This window comes from Bison bison, unplaced genomic scaffold (assembly GCF_000754665.1).
Source record: "Bison bison bison isolate TAMUID 2011002044 unplaced genomic scaffold, Bison_UMD1.0 scf7180017864347, whole genome shotgun sequence".
Lineage (NCBI taxonomy): Eukaryota > Metazoa > Chordata > Mammalia > Artiodactyla > Bovidae > Bison > Bison bison.
This window is the reverse complement of record NW_011494919.1, coordinates 9,165,430-9,180,143: the sequence shown is the minus strand read 5'-3', so window position 1 is coordinate 9,180,143 and position 14,714 is coordinate 9,165,430. Positions and strand designations below refer to the sequence as shown.

General features: G+C 38.2%; 1 non-coding gene across 1 annotated transcript; it reads right to left on the bottom strand.

The window, feature by feature from the left end:
* Positions 1–11,567: 11,567 nt before the first annotated feature.
* Positions 11,568–11,639, bottom strand: TRNAC-GCA. The gene has a single exon. It is a non-coding gene; the product is annotated as a tRNA-Cys (tRNA).
* Positions 11,640–14,714: the final 3,075 nt, after the last annotated feature.

The window sequence follows — 14,714 nt, the reverse complement described above, 5'->3', positions numbered from 1 at the left end:
GCATCAATTACTTTGGATAAATGCCCACCTCTATACTGAGCGACCCTGGTAGACTGCCAACCACCAGACCCACATGAAGCAAAAATGCACAGAACAGTAACTGGCACAGAGCAAAGGTATATGTTAAGTATTAGTTATGTTAATTGTAAGTATTTGTTATATTAATAAAATTGATTAAACTCTACATGATGTCATGCTTAAAAAATTTATGTTGAATTTATCAAATCTTAATTTTCTCTGAATTTTGAGTGGATAATTTGCTATTACTATTCAAAATTCAAAATGTATGAATTACAAAGCAATTATTTTTCAATTCTGGTCTCTCAACTATCTAGGTTTCCTCATTATAAGCTAACAATATTATTAATGATCTTATCTTCTGGAGAAATGTTATGTTTATATAATAAAATATATGCATATTCAGAAATATGCAAATTAATCTCTTCTCATTTTAATACAAATGATAGCAAGTCATACCTAGTATTCTTGTCTTGCTTATTTCACTTAAGTACACCTCTAAGAGATCATTTTCCACTGAACACTTATGGAGATTTCTTATTTGTTTTACAGCCCTATACTATGCCATTTTATGGATTTATAGTGACTCTAAACCTTTTTATTGATAGACATTAAGATAATTTCTAATATTTTGCTTTTATAAACAAAACCATAATGATACATTGGCAAGTACTCAATTTGGATTATAATATGTCAAGTAATAATTTAGAAAGTAAGAAACAGAATGGTAGTAAATTCTTTTTTGTGCTTTTCCTACTGTGAGTGAAACAGATCATATTAATTTACATAATTGAGAGATATTTGTATTTCCTCTTTGGATCATTATTTATGTACCACTTTTGAACAGCTACTTTCTTTTTGATGTGGAAAAGCTCTTTGTATATTGGAGAAAGTAGTGTTTTATTCTTAATTCAGTTACACATTTCTTTTTATTTTTTCTATATACCTTCTGTATTAGTTTTCTAGGGCTATCATAACAGTGCCATAAACTGGGTGACTCAAAACAACAGGAAGAAAATTTTTTTGCAGTTTTGGAGACTGGAAGCTCCAAATTAAAGTTTTTGCCAAGCCATGCTTCTTTGGAACACGTGGAAGGCATCCTTGACTCTTCCTAATTTTGAAATGTATTGTGTCCATAATTTCTATAAATCTACCATGCCCATGTGTTGCAGAGTGATACTTATTCCTGTCTTTCAGAGTAAGAGTGGTAATTTCATGTATAGTTGTCCAACTGGATTCCTTTTCCTCTAAGTGTTGTATGTGACTGGGTTCTCACGAAAAGCATATGTAGTAGGCTCCATTTCTGTGTCTGAACATGAAGACATTAGGCAGATGATTCTTCATGGTCTGTTTCCTCCTCTTGCATCTAGAAAATGAATGTGTGGAATTATTCTGAGGGTTCCACAGATTCAGCACAAACTAAATTCTCACCCTTCCCTGGTTTTCCCTGGGAAGGAGGTATGTGGTGGAGAAGAAGTGGGACACTGATGTATGGGATCAAGAGACTGGAGTACACACTGATAAACAGAGAAATTGTGAGCGCAGATCTACCTGAAATTCTACAGCTAAAGGAGATTCATGTGTGCTAAGTCACTTCAGTGGTGTCCAATTCTTTGTGACCCTATGGACTGTAGCCCACCAGGCTCCTCTGTCCGTGGGGTTTCTCTTGGTTGCCTTTGCTACTCCAGGGGATCTTCTTGACCCAGGAATGGAACTCAATCTCTTATTTCTCCTGCATTGGCAGGAGAGTTCTTTACCACTAGCGCCACTTGGGAAGCCCCAACTAAAGGAGGAAGCTCCTTCAAATTGATCTGAGGGAAACTATATTTGTCTGCCTGAAGTCTTGTAAGTATTAAACCCAGCACATTGGTGATGCTGATTCTCTTCAGGATACATTGAGCCAACACATTTCCTCTGTGTCCATGAATTAAGTTGGATCCCTGATATCTTAGTCCATTGTATGTGTGTGTGCACTCAGTCATGTCTGACTCTTTGCTACCCCATGGATTGTAGCCCATCAGGCTCCTTTGTCCGTGGAGTTTTCCAGGCAAAAATACTGGCATGGGTTGTCATTTCCTACTCCAGGGGATCTTCCTGACTCAGGGATTGAATCAGCATCTCCCGCATTGGCAGGCAGATTCTTTACCATGGTGCCACCTGGGAAGCCCATCTTAGTCCATTAGGGGACTGTAACAAAGAACCATAGGCTGTGTGTCTTATAAGCAAGATAAATTTATTTCTCAGAGTTCTAGAGGCTGGAAGTCTGAGATCAGAGTGCCAGCCTGGTTGGGTCTGCTGAGGGGCCTCTTCTTGGTGGCCTCTTCTTGGGGTCTCTTCCTTTGTTTCACTGTGTCTTCACATAGAAGAAGCAAGAGGACTCTCTGAGGTTTCTTCTATTATATAGAGGCATGAATCCTGTTCATGAGATTTATGAGGGCTCTGCCCTCATGCCTTAAGCATCACCCAAAGATTCCACTTCCTAGTACCACTGCATTTGTAGTTAGTATCTTAATATATAAATTTTTGGGAGACACGAATACTGAGCCCATGACATCCAACACAGTCCATTGGGAATTATAAAGAAAGCTCATGGAGGTTATAAGTATACATGCAAAGAATGGCAATCTCTCAAAGTCTATGTCATATATATATATATATTATATAAAGGAGAAACTATACAAGGCTCAATAGGATTACTGTATTAATATGGAAGTGGTTACTAGGGATTAGAATTTTAGTACTTTGAAGTCCAGGGGGAAGAGTTTTAATAATCTGATAAAGACAAATTGAACTTAGAGTCAATGTTCGTCTATAGTTAATAATCTCGAAATGTCAGCTTCTCCCTGACATACAACACATGGTAGCTGAGAGAGATGAGAATATTTGAATGCATATATTATATAGCACCTAATTATCCATCTCCTAAATTATTATTAAAAGAACTTCTCACCAATTTTTCAACTAATTAATTGGTGAGGAGAATGCAATATATACTGCTAATTCTCTGTAGCTCAGGGATAATGTTAAGGATGCTGAAATGAAAGTAGATCCCTTGATATCAATGGGAAAAGTATGGTCACAGAAGAAGTAGAGGCCAAAATGTAATGAAGATGAAGGGTTTATAGCCTCTATCATCCTTGAAGTGGGAGAATATTCATTGTTGGTTGTAGGAGTACAGCACACGTTTTAATCCCCTGACAAAGCACTAAAATATTAATAAAACAAAAACATGTATAAAGTATAAAGATAAAGTATAATATGAAATATAATTGATCTAATAGCAAGCTGGACAGAAGGATAAAAGGAACGAAAGACAAATGCAACAAGTAAAAAACAAATAGTATAATGGAAAAATTAATCCTAATATTAATAAGATTGATAATATGTTAAACCAAAATATACTAAACATAAAATGAGATTAAAAATTCTGCATTTGCACCTCCTATCTTATAGAAAAAGTGTTTTGTAGACCTCCTTTGATTTTAGTAACAACATTTCCTGTATCTGGACATCCTGGTCTGATCCCTTTACTGGGTTACTTAATGACTGTCACCCTTGACTGTGACCTGGAAATAAAAATGAAGTCTACAGAAAATTCCGATTGTAACACAAGTTATTTGGCCATTTCTTTGTTACAGTGTAGCATACTCCATTGAATAGGAGTGTCTGTGTTATTAAAAAAAAAAAAAAAAAGATGCTGTAAAGAAGAATAGCAGGCCCCAGGAATGAGTATAATGAAGTTTTGGGTGTTATGTTAAGGTCAGAACCTCTTCTGCTGTTAATTAGTATCTGTTTAAAAATTTCCTGAATCTTTTTCCTTCTAGCCAGAACATAACAACTGGTATTTAACTCACCCCACTGCCTTTCACCTCTGTGAAACTGGACAAAATATATGGTTCAGTTGTTTTCAAGCATTGTGTAAAGAACAGCAAAAATCTTTGGTCCTTGAGAAAAGAAAAAAAGAGCGTGAACCACACAAACATCCCAGCCTTTTGCATGAGGAAGGTGAAGTGTAATCTGAAAAGACTGGTATTGTGGGCTGCTGAAGCAGCTGAACTTTGCTGATCAGGTAGATGACCAGTGGCAGCTGGGCACAGTCTGAATGGAGATTTGCATAGTTTTACGGTTCAAGGTTAGAAAGTCTCTGGACAAAGGCTGAAAGAGAAAAATAGAAAAATCTAAATAAAATGCTAAAGATAGTTCAGTAATTCAAAGAAAATAATTAGAAAGAAAAAAAATGGATTTTAAAAGGAATAGAGCTAAAGAAAAAAAAGCCGTTTTATGGAAATTATATTAAATATAAGAGCTTTCCAGGTGGCACAGCAGTAAAGAATCCTCCTGCCAATGCAGGAGACAAAAGAAATGCAGGTTAGATCCCTGGGTTCAGAAGATCCCCTGGAGCAGGAAATGGCAACCCACTCCAGTATTCTTGCCTGGAAAATTCTGTGGGCAGAGAAGCCTGTTGGGCTATGGTTCAAGGGGCCGCAGATTCGGACCTGAATGACCAACTGACCACATTAAATATAAATGTACTAAGCCCTCCACAAAAAGGTAAAAGTTGTCAAACTGGGATAAAAGAGCAAGATCCGGTTTTCTTCTGTCTCAGAGGCAAAAATATAGGAGAAAGGTAAAAATACAGGGAGAACATATATCATGCAGAGTCAACAGAAGAAATGTGATGTGGCTATAAACAATAGTATCAAGAGACAAAAAGAGGAAATCTTCTAATGAAAACAACTCAGTGTACCCAGAAAATCTAACAGTTCTAAAATGTATGTACGTAATACCAGAGCTATAAAAACTGTAAAACAAAAACTGACAAATATAAATTGAGAAATAGTGACTTCCCTAGTAGTCAGATGGCTAAGACTCCACGCTCCCAGTACCCTGGGCACCAGTTCAATCCCTGGTCAAGGAACTAGATTCCACGTACCAAAACAACTGAGAGATTGAATGCTGCAACAAAAAAAAAGATCCCTCATACTGCAACCTAGACCTTGTGCAGACAAATTAAATAAATAGATAAAAACATTTTTTTAAAAAATCACTTAAAATTGAAAAATAGATAAAAATCACAGTCATAGCTGGAAACTTTAACATCATTAACTTAGTAAGTCATGGAACAAATCAAGCAAGAATAAATAACCCAGCTGAGCCCTGCCCCCAGCATGTAAACTAATAGAATGTGAGTGAGTCCGGAGACCAAAAGTGCTCCCACATATTTGTTCTTTCTCATCTATAGGCTATCTGAGCTACTTAAATGGAACAACCATATAAATTAAAACATTCGTAATAAACTGCAAAACATGGCTGGATCTCATTTTTAAAATATAAACATAATATATATTTAAATTTTGCATGCCAAATAAACAAAACAACAAGAGCATATATTTGAATGTTGTTCTGTGTGTTAGTCACTCAGCTGTGTCTAACTCTTTACAACCCCATGGACTGTAGCCTGCCAGGCTCCACTGTCCTTGGAACTCCCCAGACAAAAATACTGGAGTGGGTTGCCATTCCCTTCTCCAGGGGATCTTCCTGATTCAGGGTTCAAAACCAAGCCGTCTGCAATGCAGGCAGATTCTTCACCATCTGAGCCACCAGAGAAGCTTCTACTAATTTGATCTAAATAATTAATTTTTATAGTACAGTAGGCACAACCACTACAAAATACACAGTATTTTCAAGTGTATGTTGATGATTCACAAAGACAGAGTGCATTTACGGATTAGATAGCAATCTTGAAAAATTTCATAAACCTGCAATCCTACCAAGTATTTTTTCTGATGACAATCAAATTAATTTAGACTTATTCTTCAAGAGTGAAGGTTACCAGTGTGTTTATACCAAATAAAAAACTAATACTTCATCCATAATGGTTTTGGTAGATGGTAAGGTGAACATATATTAGATTTCAGAACAAAGGAGCTAAAATTTAAAACTTAGGCTTCATGACTATTTGCAGAAGATGAAGTTAAAAGTATGTTGTGGAAATTCCCCAAGGATCCAGTGGTTAGGACTCCCAGCTCTCACTGCCCAAGGCTTGGGTTCAATCCCTGATTCAGGAACTAACATCCCACAAGCTGTGTGGCACAGCCAAAAAAAAAAAAAGTATGTTGTGGTTTTAATTTGCATTTCTAGTAAGTTTTCACAATATATATTTCTTTAATAATTCATTTCTTTCTTGTATTCATTGTCAATTGCATCCTGGGTATTTACTTTTAAATATGCAGGAAAGTTTATATATTTTAGTTTATCTTTAGAAGTTCTTTATATCAAAAGTATCTTCTATTGATATTGTAGGCTGATTTTTGATGTATAAAAATATTCAGTTTTAATGTAAAGTGAAAGTGAAGTTGCTCAGTCGTGTCTAACTCTTTGTGACCCCATGGACTGTAGCCTGCCAGGCTCGCTCTTCCATCCAGGGATTTTTACAGGCAAGAATACTGGAGTGGATTGCCATTTCCTTTTCCAGGGGATCTTCCTGACCAAGGGATTGAACCTGGGTCTACCTGCATTATAGGCAGATGCTTTACCATCTGAGCCACTAGGGAAGATCAGTTTTAATGTAGTTGTAAACATAAATGGCAACCCACTCCAGTGCTCTTGCCTGGAGAATCCCAGGGACAGGGGAGCCTGGTGGGTTGCCATCTATGGGGTCACACAGAGTCGGACATGACTGAAGTGACTTAGCAGCAGCAACAGCAGCATACATAATAGTCCTTATGTTTGTCTATTTTGTGTCTCTTTTAAGAAATTCTAAGCTACTTCAATATAAATACATTATTCTATATCATGTGCCAAAAGTTTAAAGTTTTGCTTTTCAATTGTAAATAATTGGTGTTGTGGGGTGTATGCGTTTGTGTCTATATTTGTGTGTACATGTGTGTTTGTGTATGATGTTAGGTAGTCTGTTCTTTCACCCATCAGTTTGCAGTGTCAGTGCTGTGTATGTTTGGCACAGCAGTATTTTTGAACAATTATTGGGAGTATGATTTTAAGTATTATTTTCTTAGATACTGGAGAAGGAAATGGCAACCCACTCCAGTATTCTTGCCTGGAAAATCCCATGGACAGAGGAGCCTGGTAGGCTACAGTCCATGGGGTTGAAAAGAGTCAGACACGACTGAGCGACTTCACTTTCTTTCTTTCTTTTCTTTTCTTTTCTTAGAACTCAGTAATGCATAATGGGCTCCCCTGGTGTCTCAGCGATAAAGAATCATCCTGCCAATGCAAGAATGCCAGTTCAATCCCTGAGTCAGGAAGATTCCCTGGAGTAGGGAATGGCAACCCACTCCAGTATTTTTGCCTGAGAAATCTCATGGACAGAGGAGGTTGGTGGGCTATAGTAGATGCAGTTGCAAAAGAGTTGGACATGACTTAGCCACTAAACAACAACAAAAATAATGAATCATTGCCTAAATTAAGGCTCTGATGCTGGGAGGGATTGGGGGCAGGAGGAGAAGGGGATGACAGAGGATGAGATGGCTGGATGGCATCACTGACTCAATGGACGTGAGTCTGAGTGAACTCTGGGAGATGGTGATAGACAGGGAGGCCTGGCGTGCTGCGATTCATAGGGTCGCAAAGAGTCAGACACGACTGAGTGACTGAACTGAATTGACTGAAATGAAGGCTCTTAGGATTTTTGTACTGATTCACGTTTATATTCTGAGTGGTCTCTGTGACTTGCATTGGAATTTGCTAATTCTTCCACATTTCAGCTTTTCTGTCAGATATATTAACAGCTGAAAATTCTGTGATCATAGGTTCAGAAGTATGAGATCTTGACCAAGGGAATGGGAGAAGAGAAAATGAAGTGAGGAGAGTTGTTCCTTGGGACAGAAAGATACATGACTTTGACTGTCCCTGTATCTCTGTGGCATTCATAAGATCATTTGAAAATATATTTAGAGTAGAAATGTCTCTGTATGGATTAAATATAAGAGTAGTCTCCAGAAAAGATAAAATTGTATAGATAATACTGTCTTTAAAAAACTAAGAATTTGACAAAATTAGACTATCCAGGTCATTTCAGGTAGATTTCAGTTAGTAACTTGGACTGGTGTGTATTTATATCACTTTTTAAAAACTTTATGTCACAGAGTTTAAAATATAAAGACTTTCCTAAGAATACTGAATTGTCATAGAGGCTATAACCAGATAATGGAGAAGGACTACTAAGTTCTATTATTCATGAAAATTCTCTGGAAGAGTAAATTTAGAAATAACACATTTCTACCCTTCAGTACAGTCCTAAAATTAGCCCACTACAATTTAGAGGTAGAGCAAAACCCAAGATAAATATAGTGTTGGTTGGTAACAAATGAAATCATTAACAATGGCTGTTAACAATGCCCATAATGAAAGACAAAATTACACTTTGGATGTGGGGGTCTGAGACACTTGGATTGAAAAAGCTAAATTTAGATGAGAATGAAGTAGCTAGATCCTTGACCCAGAACTGAACACTAAATATATTCTTTCATTCACAATAGAGAAACATATGGTTAAAAGAATTGCAGCTCAATTGTCCTCCTCCATAAAAACTATTTCCAAAAGTAGAAAATTAAACTGTTTGATTATTTATAACAGAAGATGTGAAGACAAAAAGTTTAGCAAATAATAAGGATTAGCCCTTTGATGGAAGTGGTTAATGTTAATAGAATCCAGAAGGGGAGACTTTTAACTAATACTCAGTGTGACTATCACACTTTTACATTATTTTTAGTGACTATTATTATTGTTGATAACATGGATTATTTACTCAGTCCCATGTGTGAAGTATTTAAATATATCCTTCCAATTAATTGAGAAAATTGTGTTGGTCAGGTGGTATTCACATATTCATTATATCAACAAAGTAACTGAAGCTTAAAGAGGGTTCTTTATTTGGTGTATGATATTGCAAAAAAGTAATGAATTCTGATTTGAATTCAGGTCCGGGCTGAATGACTCAAGTGACTGACTTTTTATCATGACACATTTTAAACCTTCTTTTACCTAAGGAATCATAATGGCAATATTTAATTTGCCATTTAATATTTCAGTTGTACATTTTTCAGTGTATAACTGAACAATGGAGAAAAAAAGTAACCAAAGTTTTCAAAGACTATTCAGTAATGACTCTGAGCTAACAATAGCTCCTATGAACCCTAAATTGCCACTTTGAACTGCCAATTTGAGTGAGAGTTTATGGGCGCCAGAAAATAAGTTATTCTAACAGACTTCACTTCATGTTGGGAGCAATAGAATTTTTAAAAACACTGTGATTACTTCTCAGCTCTTGGTATTCCTTTGGAATTTCAAGTGACCAAATGCCATGTGAGCTTCCACCCTATGGCATAAGGACTATGTTAATTGAATGTTTCAAATGGAAAGTTCCAGAGCTCCAACTTCCTACACAAATAGTAAATCAAATTTAAATGATACATCCCTGGAGATATTATGAGAAATGGTACTTCTATAAAGCTTTCAAAGATGAATATGAGATTATTCTGGTCACATATTCATGTAATTTTTCAGTTTTGTCATTGTAAAAGACTAAGGCATCTTGTAGAATGTAGTTGGTTAATGAATATAGTATTAATGACTTATGTGTCATTTGCTGCCCCAAATCAAATGAACAGCTACCCCTAGGCTTGAGTCTTTGGTGTTGTTAAAAAATGCCTGTACTTTTAGAGAATAGAGACCTCTAGAAGTTTTTGCATGACAAGACCATCACTACAGTTTCACAGTGTTTTATTATTATGTAATCTTCCCTACTCTGTAATTCACTAGATTTGTTGCAAAATTATTAACACCTTCCCCTTTCTGCTGAACATTTATGTTCTCCAGCATGTATACAGTAATATATATTTAGAAAAGTGTAGGTGGTTTGAATTTCTTGATAAATCATGTGTGAGAGGAGCAAGCATTATATACCATTTGAAAAAGAAGAAATTTCCTAGGGATCCTGTGGTCTGGGTCATATAGAGATATAGACTCAAAAATGAAAAAGAAATAGCTGCTATAATCTATACCTGTTATAAAGGGAATATACTCCTTTCCAGTTCTATTTTTGATAATTTGGGGAAAAGGTACTATTTAACACATTTAGATTTTTCATTAATAACTATTCATAAAGTGAATCAAAAAGTTAATAGCTTTGAGTGGGACCTTGAAAAACTGAAAGCTAGAAATAAGTAGGGGTATGACAAGGAACTATTCTGGGGATTGTTTTCACTGAAGTAGAGGATTCAGGGAATGGATTAAATTTAAGATGAAAGACGGGTTGAGTTTAGAATTGAGTTATTCAAGAAAATGTAGATTTAGTGTCATAAACATCAAAAAGGACATTGAAGTCATGGCAAGAAACTAGATCTCTAATGATAAAGAATGTAAAGAAAGAAATAGAGGGGGGTGAGGAATAGATACTTCTACTGAATACTGTAGATGAGGAAAAATAAGTTCCCTTCTACCCTTCTGAATTCTTAGCTAAGACCCTGTAATAAAAGATTAATAAGGGAAAATCCAAGAGAGGTTTATTAGCATGTATTCATCGTGTGTACATGGGAGTTACAAATGGGAAAATAAGGTGACTTAGAATTTAGATTTAAATACCATCTTAAGAGGGCAGAGAAGGAAGGATGTAGGCCTCTTAGAGGAGAATATTTTTTTCTTAAGAAAGATAAATAGGCCCTTGGAAGAATAGATGGGAGTTAGTATAATTTATGACAAAATCTAACTGGATGTGATGTCCACTTTTGGTCTCCTTTCTCATGAGATGAGTCAGTCTTCCCTGGTTGATGAAATTCCCCAGAAGAGGATTTATGGCAGTTGAGTTCTTTTTGGAAGATCTGTCTCTAGGCAGACAGATAAGGGCAGTTCAGAGAAAGCCTCTCCCTGCATATGCTGTATCCAGGTGTCCACGTGTCTGCAAGTGTGGTAAATCGCTTCAGTTGTATCTGACTCTGTGTAGCCCGCCAGGTTCCTCTGTTCATGGGATTTTTCAGGCACAAATATTGGAGTGTGTTGCCTTGCCCTCCTCCAGGGGATATTCCCAACCTAGGGATCAAACCTGTGTCTCTTGTATCTCTTGCATTGGCAGTTGAGTTCTTTACCACTAGTGCCATCTGAGAAGCCCCATCCCTATGTCTCTACAGCTCAAAATAATCAATATACCAAAGTGACACATTTTGGGGAAGCATGTTCTGAACTCCTGCAGCCATATTCTGGAGTGACAGACTGCTAGACTTCAATAAGTAGAAGTAGACAATTAGTCATAAGGATGAAAAAAAAAGGGAGGGAGGGAATTTGAAGAAATAGAGGCATCATTGGAATAAAGCAGATTCCTAGGTGATGTCAAATACTGTATAGACCATGAAATTCCCCTGCGTTGTTGTGTTTAACTCATTGGTAAGATTTTTGCTCCTGAGTGAAAGTGAAGTCCCTCAGTCATGTCCAACTCTTTGCAACCCCGTGGACTGTAGCCTACCAGGCTCCTCTTTCCATGGGATTCTCCAGGCAAGAATACTGGAGTGGGTTGCCATTTCCTTCTCCAGGGGATCTTCCCAACCCAGGAATCGAACCTGGGTCTCCTGCTTTGCAGGCAGATGCTTTAACCTCTGAGCCACCAGGGAAGCCCTTAGTAGAAGTAGTAGGTTATGACATTTCTGCTAAAGACAGGTGAAAAAGCTAGATAAAACACTAAATAACTTAATGAAAGTCATCAGGTAACTGTGCATGCAGAGAGGATTAGCTTGACTAAAATTCCAGGGAAAGAATGCTTCTCACAAGTGGGCTGAGGATTGCAGACACTTTTCCCCAGATTTCTGATTTTGTTTGTAGGCTGGAACTGAAGTTTGGCAGAGGCAGAACTCCCTCCTGGCAGAAAGAGTTCCCAGAAAATCGTGCATTGGTTGTTCAGGACAGGAGTTAAGATTTGCCAGTCTTCAAACACATGGTGGTTTCCCCTACAAGCTATTTTCTTAAGTGGCTGCAGAGGAGGTTAGAAGCTGAGTTGAAAAGCTTCTCTGAAATATCGTGTAATATTCCACATCTCAAGGGATTTAAGAAACCATCGACCAAGCACGAGGAGAAAAATTGCCAAAGACAAGGATCTGAAAATAAAAGGCATGAATTGAAAATCAGAGAGGGAAGGTCAAACTGCCAGTGAGGATCTATCAGATCAGATCAGTCGCTCAGTCGTGTCTGACTCTTTGCGACCCCATGAATCGCAGCACGCCAGGACTCCCTGTCCATCACCAACTCCCGGAGTTCACTCAGACTCACGTCCATCAAATCGGTGATGCCATCCAGCCATCTCATCCTCTGTCGTCCCCTTCTCCTCCTGCCCCCAATCCCTCCCAGCATCAGAGTCTTTTCCAATGAGTCAACCCTTCACATGAGTTGGCCAAAGTACTGGAGTTTCAGCTTTAGCATCATTGCTTCCAAAGAAATCCCAGGGCTGATCTCCTTCAGAATGGACTGGTTGGATCTGCTTGCAGTCCAAGGGACTCTCAAGAGTCTTCTCCAACACCACAGTTCAAAAACATCAATTCTTTGGCGCTCAGCTTTCTTACAGTCCAACTCTCACATAGCCACTCACTACTTGTCCACCCAAGATCCCTTACAGCTAGAGGCTTAGACCTTGGACTTTAACTTGCTCCAGGACACAAGAATCCACCAGAGATTTTAGCATTTGCACAGGACTGGAATGAGGAGCCTTGACCTGTGGGGCCAGCTTCTCCCTCACAGCATGTGTAAGTTTTGAATGTAAATGAGACAAAATGCTAGATGATTAATTCTAACATCTCTGAAAAGCAGAAATGAGTCTCCTCCAGTCATTTAGATCTAAGAAGAAAGACTTGCCAGGCTCTCAAGTGAAAACCTTGCATAAATACACTGCAGTAAATACAACAATCTACAGTGACACTAGGGCTTCCCTAGTGGCTCAGATGGTAAAGAGTTCACAGGCAGTAATGGAGACCTGGATTCAATTCCTCGGTTGGGAAGATCCCCTGGAGGAGGGCATGGCAATCCAGTCCAGTATTCTTGCCTGCAGAATTCCATAGACAGAGGAGCCTGGCAGGCTACAATCAATGGGGTCACAAAGTCTGACAAATTGAGCGACTAACACTTTCTTTCAAATAGTGTCATAGAACTGGGCATAAAATAGAAGATTTGGTTTAAAAGTTTAGGGGAAAAATCAAGTGGGAGGCTGCAACAATAGTGATTTCCATGATTTTGAAGTAACACTAATATCTTGCTTTAGTAATTTTGATCTGTACCCCCTCTACCAAAACCCCTCTTCTAAGACTTATTGTAAATTATCTACTTGGTATTAGGTATCCATTGAAATTCATGGGGTGGACAATATCCAGAACAAACAGAACAGGGGTAGTAGGTAGACAGAGGGGACCTATGAAGGGTTGAAATATGCCATTGTTAGGAGAGTCAGTAGAAAGAGTCTCTTAGTTCTTCAAGGCTGCTCTTTGGTTTGACAGCAGTTTCATAGGAAGTGGCTTATTAGAGATTTTCACATCTGATAAGGAACCAAAATTCTCTGTGGATTTAATGGTTTAAATGGGCCATGATGGCGAGTCAAGTTTATACTATTTTACTGAAAACCACTTACATTAGATTAAATCCTAGGTAGAATATAACCTCTTTGCCCAAAACTTGTTATGAGACACCATTGACTTAACTTTGAAGTATAGCCAGGGCTTTTCAGAAAATAAGCTGCAGTGTATCATGTTATAAGCAACCATGGTACTTTTTGGAAGCCATATTCCATTTATCAACTCCTAATTCAAGGGATATAGTTATAATGACCTGTAGTAACCCAGAAATCGGGGATAAATAAATGGCAATGTGTGTCAATGAGTTTTAGACATGGCAATATATGGTGTTGTCAAACTTCTGTGTTATAGCACTTAAGATGGAAGGATTAGCTCTGATAGAAAATATTGGAAGATGGTAAGCCATGGCTGCAGCCATGAAATTAAAAGATGCTTACTCCTTGGAAGAAAAGTTATCACCAACCTAGATAGCATATTGAAAAGCAGAGACATTACTTTGCCAACAAAGGTCCGTCTAGTCAAGGCTATGGTTTTTCCAGTGGTCATGTATGGATGTGAAAGTTGGACTGTGAAGAAAGCTGAGCGCTGAAGAATTGATGCATTTGAACTGTGGTGTTGGAGAAGACTCTTGAGAGTCCCTTGGACTGCAAGGAGATCCAACCAGTCCATTCTGAAGGAGATCAGCCCTGGGATTTCTTTGGAAGCAATGATGCTAAAGCTGAAACTCCAGTACTTTGGCCACCTCATGCGAAGAGTTGACTCATTGGAAAAGACTCTGATGCTGGGAGGGATTGGGGGCAGGAGGAGAAGGGGACGACAGAGGATGAGATGGTTGGATGGTGTCACTGACTCGATGGACGTGAGTCTGAGTGAACTCCGGGAGTTGGTGATGGACAGGGAGGCCTGGCGTGCCGCGATTCATGGGGTTGCAAAGAGTCGAACATGACTGAGGGACTGAACTGAACTGAACTGAAGCCATGGCTTCTGTCTCAAAGTTTGGAAAGATTTCTCTCCATCAATTTGGAAAGGCTGAGCATGTAGATACTTGATGAGTTTGTCAGTCAGAGGATTCTGAGGTCTTCCCAGAACCATAACCAGAAGACTAGGGCACTTTACTCTATCCCCAAGTCAGAG